This window comes from Aegilops tauschii, chromosome 4 (genome assembly GCF_002575655.3).
Source record: "Aegilops tauschii subsp. strangulata cultivar AL8/78 chromosome 4, Aet v6.0, whole genome shotgun sequence".
NCBI lineage: Eukaryota > Viridiplantae > Streptophyta > Magnoliopsida > Poales > Poaceae > Aegilops > Aegilops tauschii.
This window is the reverse complement of record NC_053038.3, coordinates 347,224,980-347,239,223: the sequence shown is the minus strand read 5'-3', so window position 1 is coordinate 347,239,223 and position 14,244 is coordinate 347,224,980. Positions and strand designations below refer to the sequence as shown.

The following is a 14,244-nucleotide window of genomic DNA, read 5'->3' as shown; positions in this document are numbered from 1 at the left end:
CTTTTGCATTTTAATTTATTGACACTCATGGAATGAGCCAATGTTTTGCTACTGTTTTGGCACTGTGATTTGATGCCCCTCTTAATGTAATAAGTAGTTGTCTTTCTATGATTTCATCACCTCATTTCTACTTCTGCAAACAGGGATCGTGCTTGCAGATGATACATCTCCATTGTATCTACTTTTCCAAACTCTTTTGCCCTTGTTTTGGACTCCAATTTGCATGATTTGAATGGAACTAACCCAAACTGATGTTGTTTTCAGCAGAATTGCCATGGTGTTATTTTTGTGCGGAAATAAAAGTTCTCGGATTGACCTGAAAATTTAAGGAGAATATTTTTGGAATATATAAAAAATACTCGTGAAAGAATAATCCAGAGGGGGTCCACCCAATGGCCACAAGCCTGGGGGGCGCGCCCTGGTGGCTTGTGGGTCCCCTGGACCTCCTCCGACCCTAACTCCAATTGTATATATTCACATCTGCGGAGGAAAAAATCAAAGAGAAGGATTCATCGCGTTTTACAATACGGAGCCGTTGCCGCCTCCCGTTATTCATCGGGAGGGTTGATCCGGAGTCCGTTCGGGGCTCCGGAGAGGGGGATTCGTCGCCATCATCATCACCAACCTTCCTCCATCACCAATTTCATGATGCTCACTGCCGTGCGTGAGTAACTCCATCGTAGGCTTGCTGGACGGTGATGTGTTGGATGAGATTTATCATGTAATCGAGTTAGTTTTGTTAGGGTTTGATCCCTAGTATCCACTATGTTTTGAGATTGATGTTGCTATGACTTTGCTATGCTTAATGATTGTCGCTAAGGCCTGAGTGCCATGATGTCAGATCTGAACCTATTATGTTTTCATGAATATATATTTGTGTTCTTGATCCTATCTTGCAAGTTGTAGACACCTATTATGAGTTATGATCCACATACCCCAAGGTGACAATAATTGGGATTCTTTCCGGTGATTACCCTAGTTTGAGGAGTTCATGTATTCACTAAGTGCTAATGCTTTAGTCCGGTTCTCTATTAAAAGGAGGCCTTAATATCTCTTAGTTACCATTAGGACCCCGCTGCCACAGGAGGGTAGGACAAACGATGTCATGCAAGTTCTTTTCCATAAGCACGTATGACTATATACAGAATACATGCCTACATTATATTGATGAATTGGAGCTAGTTCTGTGTCACCCTAGGTTATAACTGTTGCGTGATGAATGCCATCCGACATAATTATCCATCACTGGTCCATTGCCTACGAGCTTTTCACATATTGATCTTTGTTAAGTTAATTTGCCGTTGCCACTGTTACAATCGCTACAAAACTGCTACTGTTACTTTTGCCATTGTTACCATTACTTCCATATTACTTTGCTACTAAAAACTTTGCTGCAGATATTAAGTCTTTCAGGTGTGGTTGAATTGACAACTCAGCTACTAATACTTGAGAATATTCTTTGGCTCCCCTTGTGTCGAATCAATAAATTTGGGTTGAATACTCTACCCTCGAAAACTGTTGCGATCCCCTATACTTGTGGGTTATCAGCAGATAACATAAATTTTAGCGGAACTGCACAAGATACTAACGAATGGCTTCCAGTGAAGTGCTTCATCTATATGGTGCAAGTCTGGAATAAGCCTCCTAACGAAGGTTGGTATCAGCCCACGGCCTTCATCCATATGACTGAGCTTTGTCATCTCTATTGGTATTGTGCTACTGTTTAGCTACTTTCATCAGAATGTGCTATTGTTTTGCATGTTAATCTAAGGCTGCTAATAAATTGAGGCACTATTTTGCGACCGTTAGAGCCACTGTTAAAATGAAGTAATAATACAATTCAAGTAGAGCTGTTGTCCTTGCTACCATATCATTTCCCATGAGGATAATGAAAATGCATCTCTTTGTGAGTATACATTTCATCAGTTAGTCCCATTGTTAATGTAATGCCATGTTTTAAATATTTCTTTTTCTTTTTTGCGAGCAAATAGGGATGCTTAATTTTATTTGAGCTACACAAGAAAATATTGGAATGACTAGGGCAGTTTCTCTGCTGCCTCTCTCAAGGACTTGAAAAAGTTTGAACAAATTCCCCTCATGGCAAGATACTAGGACCTGAAAATGAACTTGGTCTCAGATAATTTTCCAGAGAGAGGTCAGTACCAGCCTTCATCCACATGATCGTGCTTTGTCATGCTGTGCTACTTATATTATGGTACTGTTTTGAGTAAATGTTCAATTGAAGCTATTGTATTGCACCTTTTCCCGTTAAGATATGAAGATGCTTCTCTTTGTGAGCTTATATTTTATCAACTAGTACTATTCTTTTGTCATTCACATTGTTCCTATGATAGTAGTCTTCTCTATTTCACTTGGTATGATATATAGTCAGATATATTGAACGGACATTTTTATTTATTATAGAGAGTATCTCTTTTTATCCTGTTTAGGATCCATTTTTCAAACAAAAATATTCATTGTTCCTCTCCAGGTCATCCCTGAATGATTTGTTTAGTGTTTCAAGGGTGAATTCCCAAGAGACATGATACTTGAAACACGAAATCATTGCAGTTATGAAATTGGAGTTGCCAAGAACAATGAAAAGCTTGTCCTTACAATGGGATGGGGGAAATTCGTTGATACCTTTGGTCTAGAGATGGGTGACGCCATCGTATTTAGATATAATGGTAGCACTCAGTTTAATGTCATAATCTTTGATGAACTAGGCTATGAGAAGGCATCATCAGTTCTCGTGGATCCTTTTCTGCCTCATGTGCAAAAAAGGTGCATAAGTGCTACTGATACTGTGATAAGTTCTCATTTTCATCCTCAGCCCACACGAATGGTACTGCCAGAGTCACCAGCAACAAAAAGGGATGCCATACAAATGTAGCCATTTATCATAGTGAAAGGGATGCCAACAGATTCACCAGGTCTCCAACTGGAAATGGACAAGTCATGTCAAGACAACAACATTGTGATAAGTATTTCCTCCTGCGAGTCATCATGTATCAATTTACGATTGTAGATATACCTTCCCTTGCAAATCATTCTCATATTTTTATAGCTAGCATTTAGTTGTTCTCTTGTCTTTGCACAACGGAATCTTCCTCCTCTGAAGAAGAATATGTACTACGTGAAGTGCCTAGTTCCGGTTATGTCAGGAATAAGAAGGCCAGTCTATCTTAATATCAGAAGGGGCAGTTGAAGGATGGTTACATTAACGCCCACAAGACCAAACTAACATCAGCTCAGAAGGAAGTGGTGAAGCAGAAGGTCCAATCTATACACTCGGAGATCCCGATCTTTGTTGCTATGATGGGCAAGTACAACGTTGTTGTAGAGTTCTTTCTGGTGAGTTCCATTTTTTAAATGTGTGTTCTGCATGGACCATGTAGCTGCATGTTTAAACTGTAAAGTGTGAAGTGCTAGTTATGGAATACTAATTAATACACTATCCAATAATGTGAACTCATAACTAGTCATCTCTGAATTTAAATACAGTTTGAGTCATACTAATCACCTTTTCTGTATTTATGCAAACAAGGATGCTCAACTGGATTTCAGTGGAACTGCACAAAGTGTCGGGATGGTTCTTGACCTCCATAATACTTCATCATGCACAACACATTGAATGGTTCTTGAATCATTCATTGCCACCTTGAGGCACCAAACTAGCTACAAGAAAAGAGCTGTCGATATGTTCAAGGCGTTGCAACATATAAACGTGAAATCCTACAAGCTACACATGAAGTTGGTTGATTTTAGTGGAACTGCACAACAAGAATAGCTGGTTAATTTAGCATGAGGTCACATGTCAATGTGCAAACTGATGACAAACCCCGCCCATTCCACAATCGTAGTGAAAGGATCAATATGGTTGACTAGAGGAGGGGGTGAATAAGCAACTACCATTTTTTTTGCTTTTCTTAACATATTAGGTTTAACAACAAATAGGTTGTCTAGATATGAAACTAGGTGAGCAACCTATATGATGCTACCTACAAAAACAACACAAGCAAGCAAGGGATAAAACATAAGTAAAGCTTGCCCAAAGTAAAGGTAAAAAGTAACCACAAGTGGAGCCGGTGAAGACGAGGATGTGCTACCGAAGTTCCTTCCCTTTGAGGGGAAGTACGTCTCTGTTGGAGCGGCGTGGAGGGACAATGCTCCCCAAGAAGCCACTAGGGCCACCGTATTCTCCTCACGCCTCGCACAATGCAAGATGCCGTGATTCCACTAGTGGTGCCCTTGAAGGCGGCGACCAAACCTTTAAAAACAAGGTTGGCGCAATCTCCACAACCGAATTAGAGGCTCCCAACACCACCACGAAGCTTCACCACAATGGATTGTGGCTCTGAGGTGACCTCAACCGTCTAGGGTGCTCAAACACTCAAGAGTAACAAGATCCGCAAGGGATTAGTGTGTGTAATCAAATTTCTCTTGGTGAAAGTTAGATCGGGGCCCTCTCAACAAATCCCTAGAAAATCAACAAGTTTGATTGGATAGGGAGAGAGATCGGGCGAAAATGGATCTTTGAGCAACAATGGAGTTTGGGGGAGGAAGAGGTGGGGAAGAAGACCCCCCTTTATATAGTGGGAAAGATTCCAACCGTTACATTGCTCACAACCTGCACTAAGCAGTACTACCGCTTAGGGGAGTGGTACTACCACTCTGGCGGTAGTACGCAGACTGAATGCACGGGCAGAGTGCCCCGATGTGGTAGTGCCGCTGGAGCGGTACTACCGCTTGCCCTAAGGGTAGTACCACTTAGGGTGCATTAAGTAGAGCACATGGGGTAGTGGGGGGAGTACAACCACCGTTGCACTGCCGCCCCACTTCTGCGAGGGAGCAATTCATTCGAGAAGGCTTTGCATAAGCGGTAGTGGCAGCGGTAGTGAATGGGCGGTTGTATCGCATGCAACACTACAAAAAAAACACTTCCGTAATGATACGTGTTTGTCATAGTAGGTCACGATTTTTGTCATGCATGTACATTGATGACCCACAAGTATAGGGAATCAATTGTAGCTCTTTTCGATAAGTAAGAGTGTCGAACCCAACGAGGAGCAGAAGGAAATGACAAGTAGTTTTCAGTAAGGTAATGTATGCAAGTGCTGAAATTGTAAGTAGCGGAGTAGTTTGATAGCAAGATAATTTGTAATGAGCAAGTAACGGTAGTAGTAACAAAAGTGCAGCAAGGTAGTCCAATCCTTTTGAGGCAAAGGACAGGCCAAAACGGTCCCTTATGATAAGCAAACCGTTCTTGACGGTACACGGAAATTTCATCTAGTCACTTTCATCATGTTGGTTTGATTTGTGTTCGCTACTTTTATAATTTGATACGTGGGTGGACCGGTGCTTAGGTGCTGTTCTTACTTGAGCAAACCTCCTACTTATGATTAACCCTCCCGCAAGCATCCGCAACTACGAGAAAAGTATTAAGAATAAATTCTAACCATAGCATTAAACTTTTGAATCCAATCGGTCCCTTACGAAATAGCGCATAAACTGGGGTTTAAGATTCTATCACTCTCGCAACCCACCATCTAATTGCTACTCCACAATGCATTCCCTTAGGCCCAAATATGGTGAAGTGTCATGTAGTCGACGTTCACATGACACCACTAAGGGAATAACAACATACATACTATCAAAATATTGAACACATAACAAGTTCACATGATTACTTGCAACATGAGCTCCCATGACCTCAAGAACAAAAGTAACTACTCACAAATGATAAACATGTTCATGATTGGTGGAGTATTAAATAGCATATTGGATCTAAACATATAATCTTCCACCAAATAAACCATATAGTAATCAACTACAAGATGTAATCAACACTACTAGTCACCCACAAGCAGCAATCTATAGTTCCGGTAACAAGATTGAACACAAGAGATGAACTAGGGTTTGAGATGAGATGGCGCTGTTGAAGATGTTGATGGAGATTGCGCTCCCCAAGATGGCAGAGTTGTTGGTGATGATGATGACGATGATTTCCCCCTTCGGGAGGGAAGTTCCCCTGGCGGAATCGCTCCGCCAGAGGGCAAAACTGCTCCTGCCCAAGTTCCAACTCGAGACGGCGGCGCTCTGTCCCGAAAGTCTCTCCTTTATTATTTCTAGGTCAAAATCACTTATATACCATAAGATGGGCACCAGAGGTGGGCCGAGGAGGCCACAACCCACCAGGGCGTGCTTGGGGGGCCTGGCGCGCCCAGGTGGGTTGTGCCCACCTAGTGGCCGCCCTCTGGTGGTTATTGGCTCCAGTATTTCTTAAATATTCCATAAAAAATCTCTGTGAAGTTTCAGCTTATTTGGAGTTGTGCAGAATAGGTGGCGTGATGTAGCTTTTCCAGGTCCAGATTTCCAGCTGCCGGAATTCTCCCTCTTGGTGTGTACCTTGCAAATTATGAGAGAAAAGGCATTAGAATTACTCCAAAAAGCATTATTATGGATAAAAACATTATAAATAACAATAAGAAAACTTGATGCAAAATGGACGTATCAACTCCCCCAAGCTTAGACCTCGCTTGTCCTCAAGCGAAAACCAAAATCGGAAAACATGTCCACATGCTTTGAGAGAGAGGTGTCGATTAAAACAAAACACGGACACAGAAGCATCATGTTGATTATTATGACAGCAACAAAATTAAACATAGGACTTTTATCATATACTTCTCATGAATAAGTAATAGTTCATCACACAATCAAAATATAAAGCAAAAACTCTATTAGAAACTAACAAACTATGTTCTCAGTCAACTTCGCAACTGCAATTCATCATCTTTTCAGGAAGGGTCACGTGTCGGAGCCTTTAGGCAAGTCCACATACTCAACCATCATATAGTCTTCTATGATTGATAACACTCACCTCGTACCCATGAGCAAAACGTTTCAACCAAACACATAGAAAGATAGGGGCTTATAGTTTTGCCTCCCAACATATTCACCTCAAGGGTGGTGTCAACAATAATAACTCATGCTATCTATATTCAACTGGACAAATGTGCCTAGATCTTTCCTCACCACATGATGCTTGCCAAAGGAGAAAAATAAAAGGAATAGAAGGAAAACTTTGACTCTCTGCATAAAAGTAAGTGCATAAAAGTAAAGAATAGACCCTTCGCAGAGGGAAGCAAAGGTTGCCATGCGCTTATTGGTTTGTATGATCAATCCCTTAGTGCAAGAGAACGTCATGTTGTATTGCCCCTTAAGATGACAACCGTTATTATGCAGTCTGTCGCTTTTATTCTTTATCATCCAAGTTCGTACAACACTCAATTTTCTCTTACATTAAATGATCTCACACTTTTAGAAGCAATTTTTATTGCCTTTTTTGCACCGCTGACAACTTACTTGAGGGATCTTGCTCAATCCCTAGGTAGGTATGGTGGACACTTGAAAATAAGATTTGGGTTTAAGGGTTTTTGAATGCACAAGTAGTATCTCTAATTAGTGCGGAATTTTTGGTTAGCAAAGATAGGGGGAAAGCACCACATGTTGAAGGATCTATGACAATATGACTTCTATGTGAATGTAAACAAACATAAATCATTAAGTTGTCTTCCTTGTCCAACGTCAACAATTTTGGCATATAATATCTTGATGAGGGCTCACAATCACAAAAGATTTCTAGGATAGTATATCTATATGTGAATCTTCTCTTCCCTTATTAATTCTTTCATGAGTTGCATCATTGACTAATGCTATGTTTGTCAATATCTAATAAAATTTTCTACTTATACTTTTCCTTATGTGGTGCTATTACCTACCATAGGATTAGTATATGATCTTATTGATTTATTTCCTTTCTCCTTTTTATTTCCTTTCTCTTTTTCTTTCTTATTTCTTTTCTTTATTTGCAACATGAAAGTAAAGAAAGCAAAAAACTCAAACTGACTTTATTATATAACTTGCACACGATTACAAGGATAGATCACTAAGCAAACTCTCAAGGGAGAAAGGATCGAACTAAAATTTTATTCATCTAATGCAAAAGATCGAAGTAAAATAAGTAAAAGCAATAAGATAATGGGATGATACGATACCGGGGCACCTCCCCCAAGCTTGGCGGAAGCCAAGGGGAGTGCCCATACCCGATACTCAATTCTCTTTTGGTGGTGAAGAAGATGGTGGTGGTGATGACAATTTTTCCTTCAACTTTTTCATATTGTAGTTGAGGAGAGCAATTTCTTCTTTCAGGTCGTCGACCTCCAACTCCAACTTCAAGATTTTTTCACATAAATCCCCTTTGCTTTTCTGCCGAAAACGAGAAGGAATAGATCGGTTAGGTCGTTTAGGGAGGCTGGATTTCTTGAACTCTATATGCATATCCCCGGGTTGAGGTAGAGGAACATCTTCCTCCTCCGAGCTTGAATCATTGACCCTCATCAAGTGAGCATCCTCCTCATCATCCCAAGTTCGACCATAAGGAGATAGGTCCTTATAGGTCTTTGGGTCAGCAATAAGATGTGAGACATAGCTCTGTCCGTCGGAGTCTTGGGACGACATACTTTCAAAACTGCGCAGGAAACATCAAGAAAAGAGGACAGAGGATTTCTCTGCGATACGGTGGTTAATAGGTTCGGGAAGTATATATAAATTTTTTTATCTTGGAGGACAAGCATATGGAAGAAAAACGGAGTACGGAAGGTGTCCCAGGTGGGCACAACCCACCTGGGCGCGCTAGGCAAGCCTGGCGTGCCCTGGTGTCTTGTGCCCACCAGGGGACGCTTCCTGGGAGTTTCTTTATTTCCAAAATTCTAAAATATTCCAAAACTGATAAAAAATATTTTTGCGGATTTTTTGGAGTCCGTTTACTTACCGTATCACGTACCTCTTTATTTTCACGATTGTGGAGTGTTCCGGAAGGACTCTTTTATGTGTTCTTCCGGTGTCAAAGTTTGGATGATATTACTTTCAACATTAATAGGCGTGCCTGAGATATGATGCTTTATTCGTTGCCCATTGACAACCTTTGGGTTAGTACCTTCAAATCTAAAACGAGAGTTGTACAAAAGAACATATTCTCCAACTTTGAACTCACGCTTTTGAATTCTTTTGTCATGCCACCTTTTAACTTTTTCTTTGAATAACTTTGCATTTTCATAAGCTTGGGTTCTCCATTCATCTAAAGAACTTATATCAAATAACCTCTTTTCACCAGCAAGTTTGAAATCATAGTTGAGCTCTTTAACTGCCCAAAATGCTTTATGTTCTAACTCAAGAGGCAAATGACAAGCTTTTCCATAAACCATTTTATAAGGAGACATACCCATAGGATTTTTATATGCTGTTCTATAAGCCGAAAGTGCATCATCTAATTTCTTAGATCAATTCTTCCTGGATCTATTAACAGTCTTTTGCAAAATTAATTTTATTTCTCTATTACTAAGTTCAACTTGACCACTAGACCGAGGATGATAGGGTGATGCAATTCTATAGTTAACATCATACTTGGCAAGCATTCTACGGAAAGCACCATGAATAAAGTGTGAACCACCATCAGTCATTAAATATCTAGGGACTCCAAACCTTGGGAAAATAACTTCCTTAAGCATTTTAATAGAGGTGTTGTGATTAGCACTACTGGTTGGAATGGCTTCTACCCATTTAGTAACATAATCAACAGCAACCAAAATATGTGTATACCCATTAAAGGAAGGAAAAGGTCCCATGTAATCAAATCCCCAAACATCAAATGGTTCAACAGCAAGTGACTAATTCATAGGAATTTCTGGACGCTTACCGATATTACCTATTCTTTGACATTCATCACAAGAAGAGACAAACTTACGTGCATCCTTGAAGAGAGTAGGCCAATAAAATTCAGATTGCAATACCTTGTGAGCAGTTCTATCTCCAGCATGATGCCCTCCATAAGCCTCGGAGTGACTTTTCCGTAGGATTTGTCCCTATTCATACTCAGGTATGCAACGTCTAATAATACCATGTACTCCTTCTTTATAAAGATGTGGGTCATCCCAAAAATAATGTCTTAAATCATAGAAGAATTTTTCTTTTGCTGGTATGTAAAGCTAGGTGGTAAATATTTAGCAACAATGTAATTAGCATAGTCAGCATACCAAGGAGTACTATTAGCAACATTTATTGCAGCTAACTGCTCATCAGAAAAACTATCATCAATAGGTAGTGGGTCATCAAGCACATTTTCAAGCCTAGACAAGTTATCGGCTACTGGGTTCTCAGCTCCTTTTCTATCAATGATATGTAAATCAAATTCTTGTAACAAGAGAACCCAATGAATAAGTCTAGGTTTAGCATCTTTCTTTTCCATAAGATATTTAATAGCAGCATGGCCTGTGTGAACAGTTACTTTGAAATCAACAATATAAGGTCTAAATTTATCACAAGGAAACACCACTACTAAGAATTCTTTTTTAGTAGTAGCATAATTTGTTTGAACATTATCTAGAGTTTTATTAGCATAATGGATAACATTCAATTTCTTATCAACTCTTTGTCCTAGAACAGCACCAACAACATAATCACTAGCATCACACATAATTTCAAAAGGCAAGTTCCAATCAGGTGGTTGAACAATATGTGCAGATATTAAGGTTTTCTTGAGTGTTTCAAAGGCTTCAAGACAATCATCATAAAAAACAAAAGGAATATCCTTTTGCAAAAGATTATTAAGAGGCCTAGAAATTTTAGAAAAGTATTTGATAAATCTCCTATAAAAACCAGCATGACCTAGAAAACTACGAATACCTTTGATGTCCTTAGGACATGTCATTTTCTCAATGGCATCAACCTTAGTTTGGTCCACTTCAATACCTTTTTCAGAAATTTTATGACCCAAGACAATGCCTTCATCTTTCCCTAATAATAATAAAGCACGGATTGACTCCATGGGTTCATTGTCATAATACGCTTCTTCTCGTGAATTTATGTTTTTAGTTTGAATTTAAAACATATATGCGAGGTGGTATAGTTTCGTCGGTCGTCAAAATTTCTGTAGGTCGCTGTTGTTTTAACTGACTTCTCCCCTGATCCGTCTGGGCCTCAGCCCACCGGTACCCTTGCGGGCCTCCGCCTCCGGCAGTCCACTCCGACCTCCGCCGGTCCTATCCCTGCCGTCCGTTCGGCAGACGGTGCCCTTGTCCTGTGGTGAAGACGGCCATGGCCTCTGGGGAGGACGGGAAGGCGGCTGTCGTGCTCGCGCCGGAGGATGGAGGCCGCCTCGCCTGGACGCGTGCTCGGCTGAGGGGTGACGCCCTTGTCAGCGGCGGAGATGGCTATGGCCGCAGCGGAGGACGAGGGGGAGGCACTGGTGACGACGAGGAAGGCGGGAACACGGTTTCCCGGGCAGATCCATGGCAGCGGCGGCTTCTGGGCAGGAAGGGAGGTGAGGGAGAGAAGAAGGCAGAAAATAGGAGCGGTGCCGCGACCGAGGCAGGAGCTCGTCGGAGCTGGGTGACGGCGGACGGGCGCAGGAGTGCGAGGGCGCTGGTCTCGCGCGCGAGGAGCGCCTCTCCTCGGGCGGATCGGGAGGGAGCGAGGGAGGGAAACTCGAGAGCAAGCTCCCGCTTGGGCGGCTGCGCTGGTTGGTTCGGCGCACAAACGCCCACCTTGGCCGTCTCCGATGGCTCATCGCCGCCGCGGATGTCATGGACTCCGACCACGGGGAGCTCGCACGCCCTGCAGCGGCTGGAACTGGCTGATGGTCGTCCCGCATCCTCGACTTCATCCTTTCCCGAGCCCTCCTCCATCCATGACCTCTGGTACACTACTGCTCCTGTATTAACTTCAGTTAGATGTTAGTCATGTCATTTTCGATAAAAGGGACGAAAATGGAGTTTGGGATACATCAACACCATCCATTACACTACTCAGCAAAGATGCATCAGCGCATCAGGAGAAGCAGAATCCTACATCCCTATACATCTAACCATATCAAAGTATGCCAAAACGCTTCCTACAGGAATGAGATGTGAGTCTTGTCGGCAGAGTACTATTGTAGACCTCCTTCCATTCCGTGATGACCCCTAATTAGTACATGTGCAGGCATCGTTTATTGCTCATGGCTTTTCTGTTCAAACAGAACTTTGAAATCCACTTCATACAATTGCTCATGACTTGACAGAAATCATTCTTATGAGCACATCATTAGGTCAGTCAACTTCAACTTCCATGTGGAAGTGGAACTATTGTTGTCCGTCAGTTAAGACAGTTGGGAACTTGGTGTATCATTTTTGGCTGTTATATTAGGATACTAGCGAGCACTTACATGCAGATATGCTTGTGATTCTAAAAATTGTACACTAAGAGATTGATGTGTGGGTGGCTCAAGTCCTGTGGGGTGCTGGGCTGAAGGTGTTCCATATACATGAACCATAAACTAGAATTGAAATTATTCTCTGCACGCACAAGTAAAATCAATGCAAAGTGAACGATCCATAGTTGCAGTTTATATTCAATACTTCTTCATTGCAACTGTCGGTTTCGACGCACTTTCTTTCTCTAATTCTGCAACTCTATAAACTGTAACTCAGTTTTGCTAACGAATGCTTTGCTCCTCATAAAACTAATTTTCTACTAACTGAGTTCTTTATTTCCATTATAGTATATTCGTTACCATGGTCAAGGAATTATTAGCGGTTTTTTCTGACTTAGTCAACTTACCCTCGCAGTAATCTGCCATAAAAGATAGATTGTAAACAAAGGTCTACTTTAGCAGTTGGGATCAAGATGGTACTCCAATCTATAAATGAAACCAAACCAGGTGGACTTCATGATCAGCCAACATGGCTGCACACTACCTAGCTAAGGAAGGTACTGTAATAACTCTTGCTGCTTAGTTACCTCTGCTACTAGCTAGCCAAACTATAACGGATACATGTATAGGTAATTAGCATCTGCTGCTTCCCGTTAAATATCTCAAGAGATTTGAACTTGCTTTTTCATGCACATTATGTTTTCATGTACATGGAAAAGGAATCATCAATTGTTATTTCGGAGTTGAGAAATCTTTTCTTGCTATCCTGGCTGCAAGCTCAATGTAAGCACCAAGCACTAGATTGAAATTTATTTTCTTTTGTGAATATGGAGCCTTGTGTTTATGCGCTCATATAAGATGTTCTTTGTCCGGTGCTTGGTTCTGCTAAATTAGCATCATAGTGCTATTACTTGCCAAGCCACCACTGGCTTTAAAATTACAGTTTTAACTTATGTTTTAGTAATTTTACAAGCTTTATAGTGGTGGCAGTAAAAGCTGATTGTGATTTGCTGACTGTCTGAATCTTTACTTTTACATACTTCATTTGTAATTTTATTGTTTGACTAATAGTACGTCTGTTGGAACAAGTGCAAAGGCAACATCATCTTCTAGCAGAAATTTCCCCTGCATTGACCGCTTCAGAGATGCACTAGGTGGGTACAACATCGACAGTTTTGAGAAGGCCAAGCCGTATGTACCACTATTATGTTGTATTAACGAATCTAGCATCGGTTAGGATGATATAAGGAAAGTAAACAGATATCCTGATGAGCTTAATTAATTCAAAAAAATTGTTCTTGATTTTTGTTTCTAGATGATACAACATAGAAAGTTTTGAGAAGGTCAAGCCATATGTATTACTATTATGTTGTATTAACGAATCTGACATCAGTTTGGATGATACTCCCTCCGTTCAAATATAAGTCTTTTTAGATATAAGTCTTTTTAGACATTTCAAATGGACTACAACATACGGATGTATGTAGACATATTTTAGAGTGTAGATTCACTCATTTTGCTACGTATGTAGTCACTTGTTGGAAGTCTCTAAAAAGACTTATATTTGGGAACGGAAGAAGTATAAGGTAAGTAAACAAAGATGTTGATGAGCTTAATTAATTAGAAAAAATGTTCTTGATTTTTATTTGTAGATGAAATATTTGATTCATTGTTGTGGATTTTCCAGGACAGAGCAGATTCTAGTGGGCTACTATTGTTTATCATATAGATTGTAGATTGCAGTGGTAATGTATGATACTCTGTTCGTCCGGAAATACTTATCGGAGAAATAGATGTATCTAGACATATTTTAGTTTTAGATACATTCAATTTTATCCATTTGTGTGACAAGTAATTCCGGACAGATGGGGTATGTTACTACCTCCGTCCTGGTTTACTGGTCCTCATTGTATTTTGTACCAAATTTTGACCAGAAATTTAACTAACAAAATGTTCATGCATGTCACAAGAAACTACTTCCTCCGTCCGAAAAT

General features: G+C 40.7%; 1 long non-coding RNA gene across 1 annotated transcript; it reads left to right on the top strand.

The window, feature by feature from the left end:
* Positions 1 to 11,018: 11,018 nt before the first annotated feature.
* LOC109738439 (uncharacterized) lies at positions 11,019 to 13,862 on the top strand. Its single transcript, XR_012182110.1, has 2 exons — positions 11,019 to 11,756; positions 12,666 to 13,862. It is a non-coding gene; the product is annotated as an uncharacterized lncRNA (long non-coding RNA).
* Positions 13,863 to 14,244: the final 382 nt, after the last annotated feature.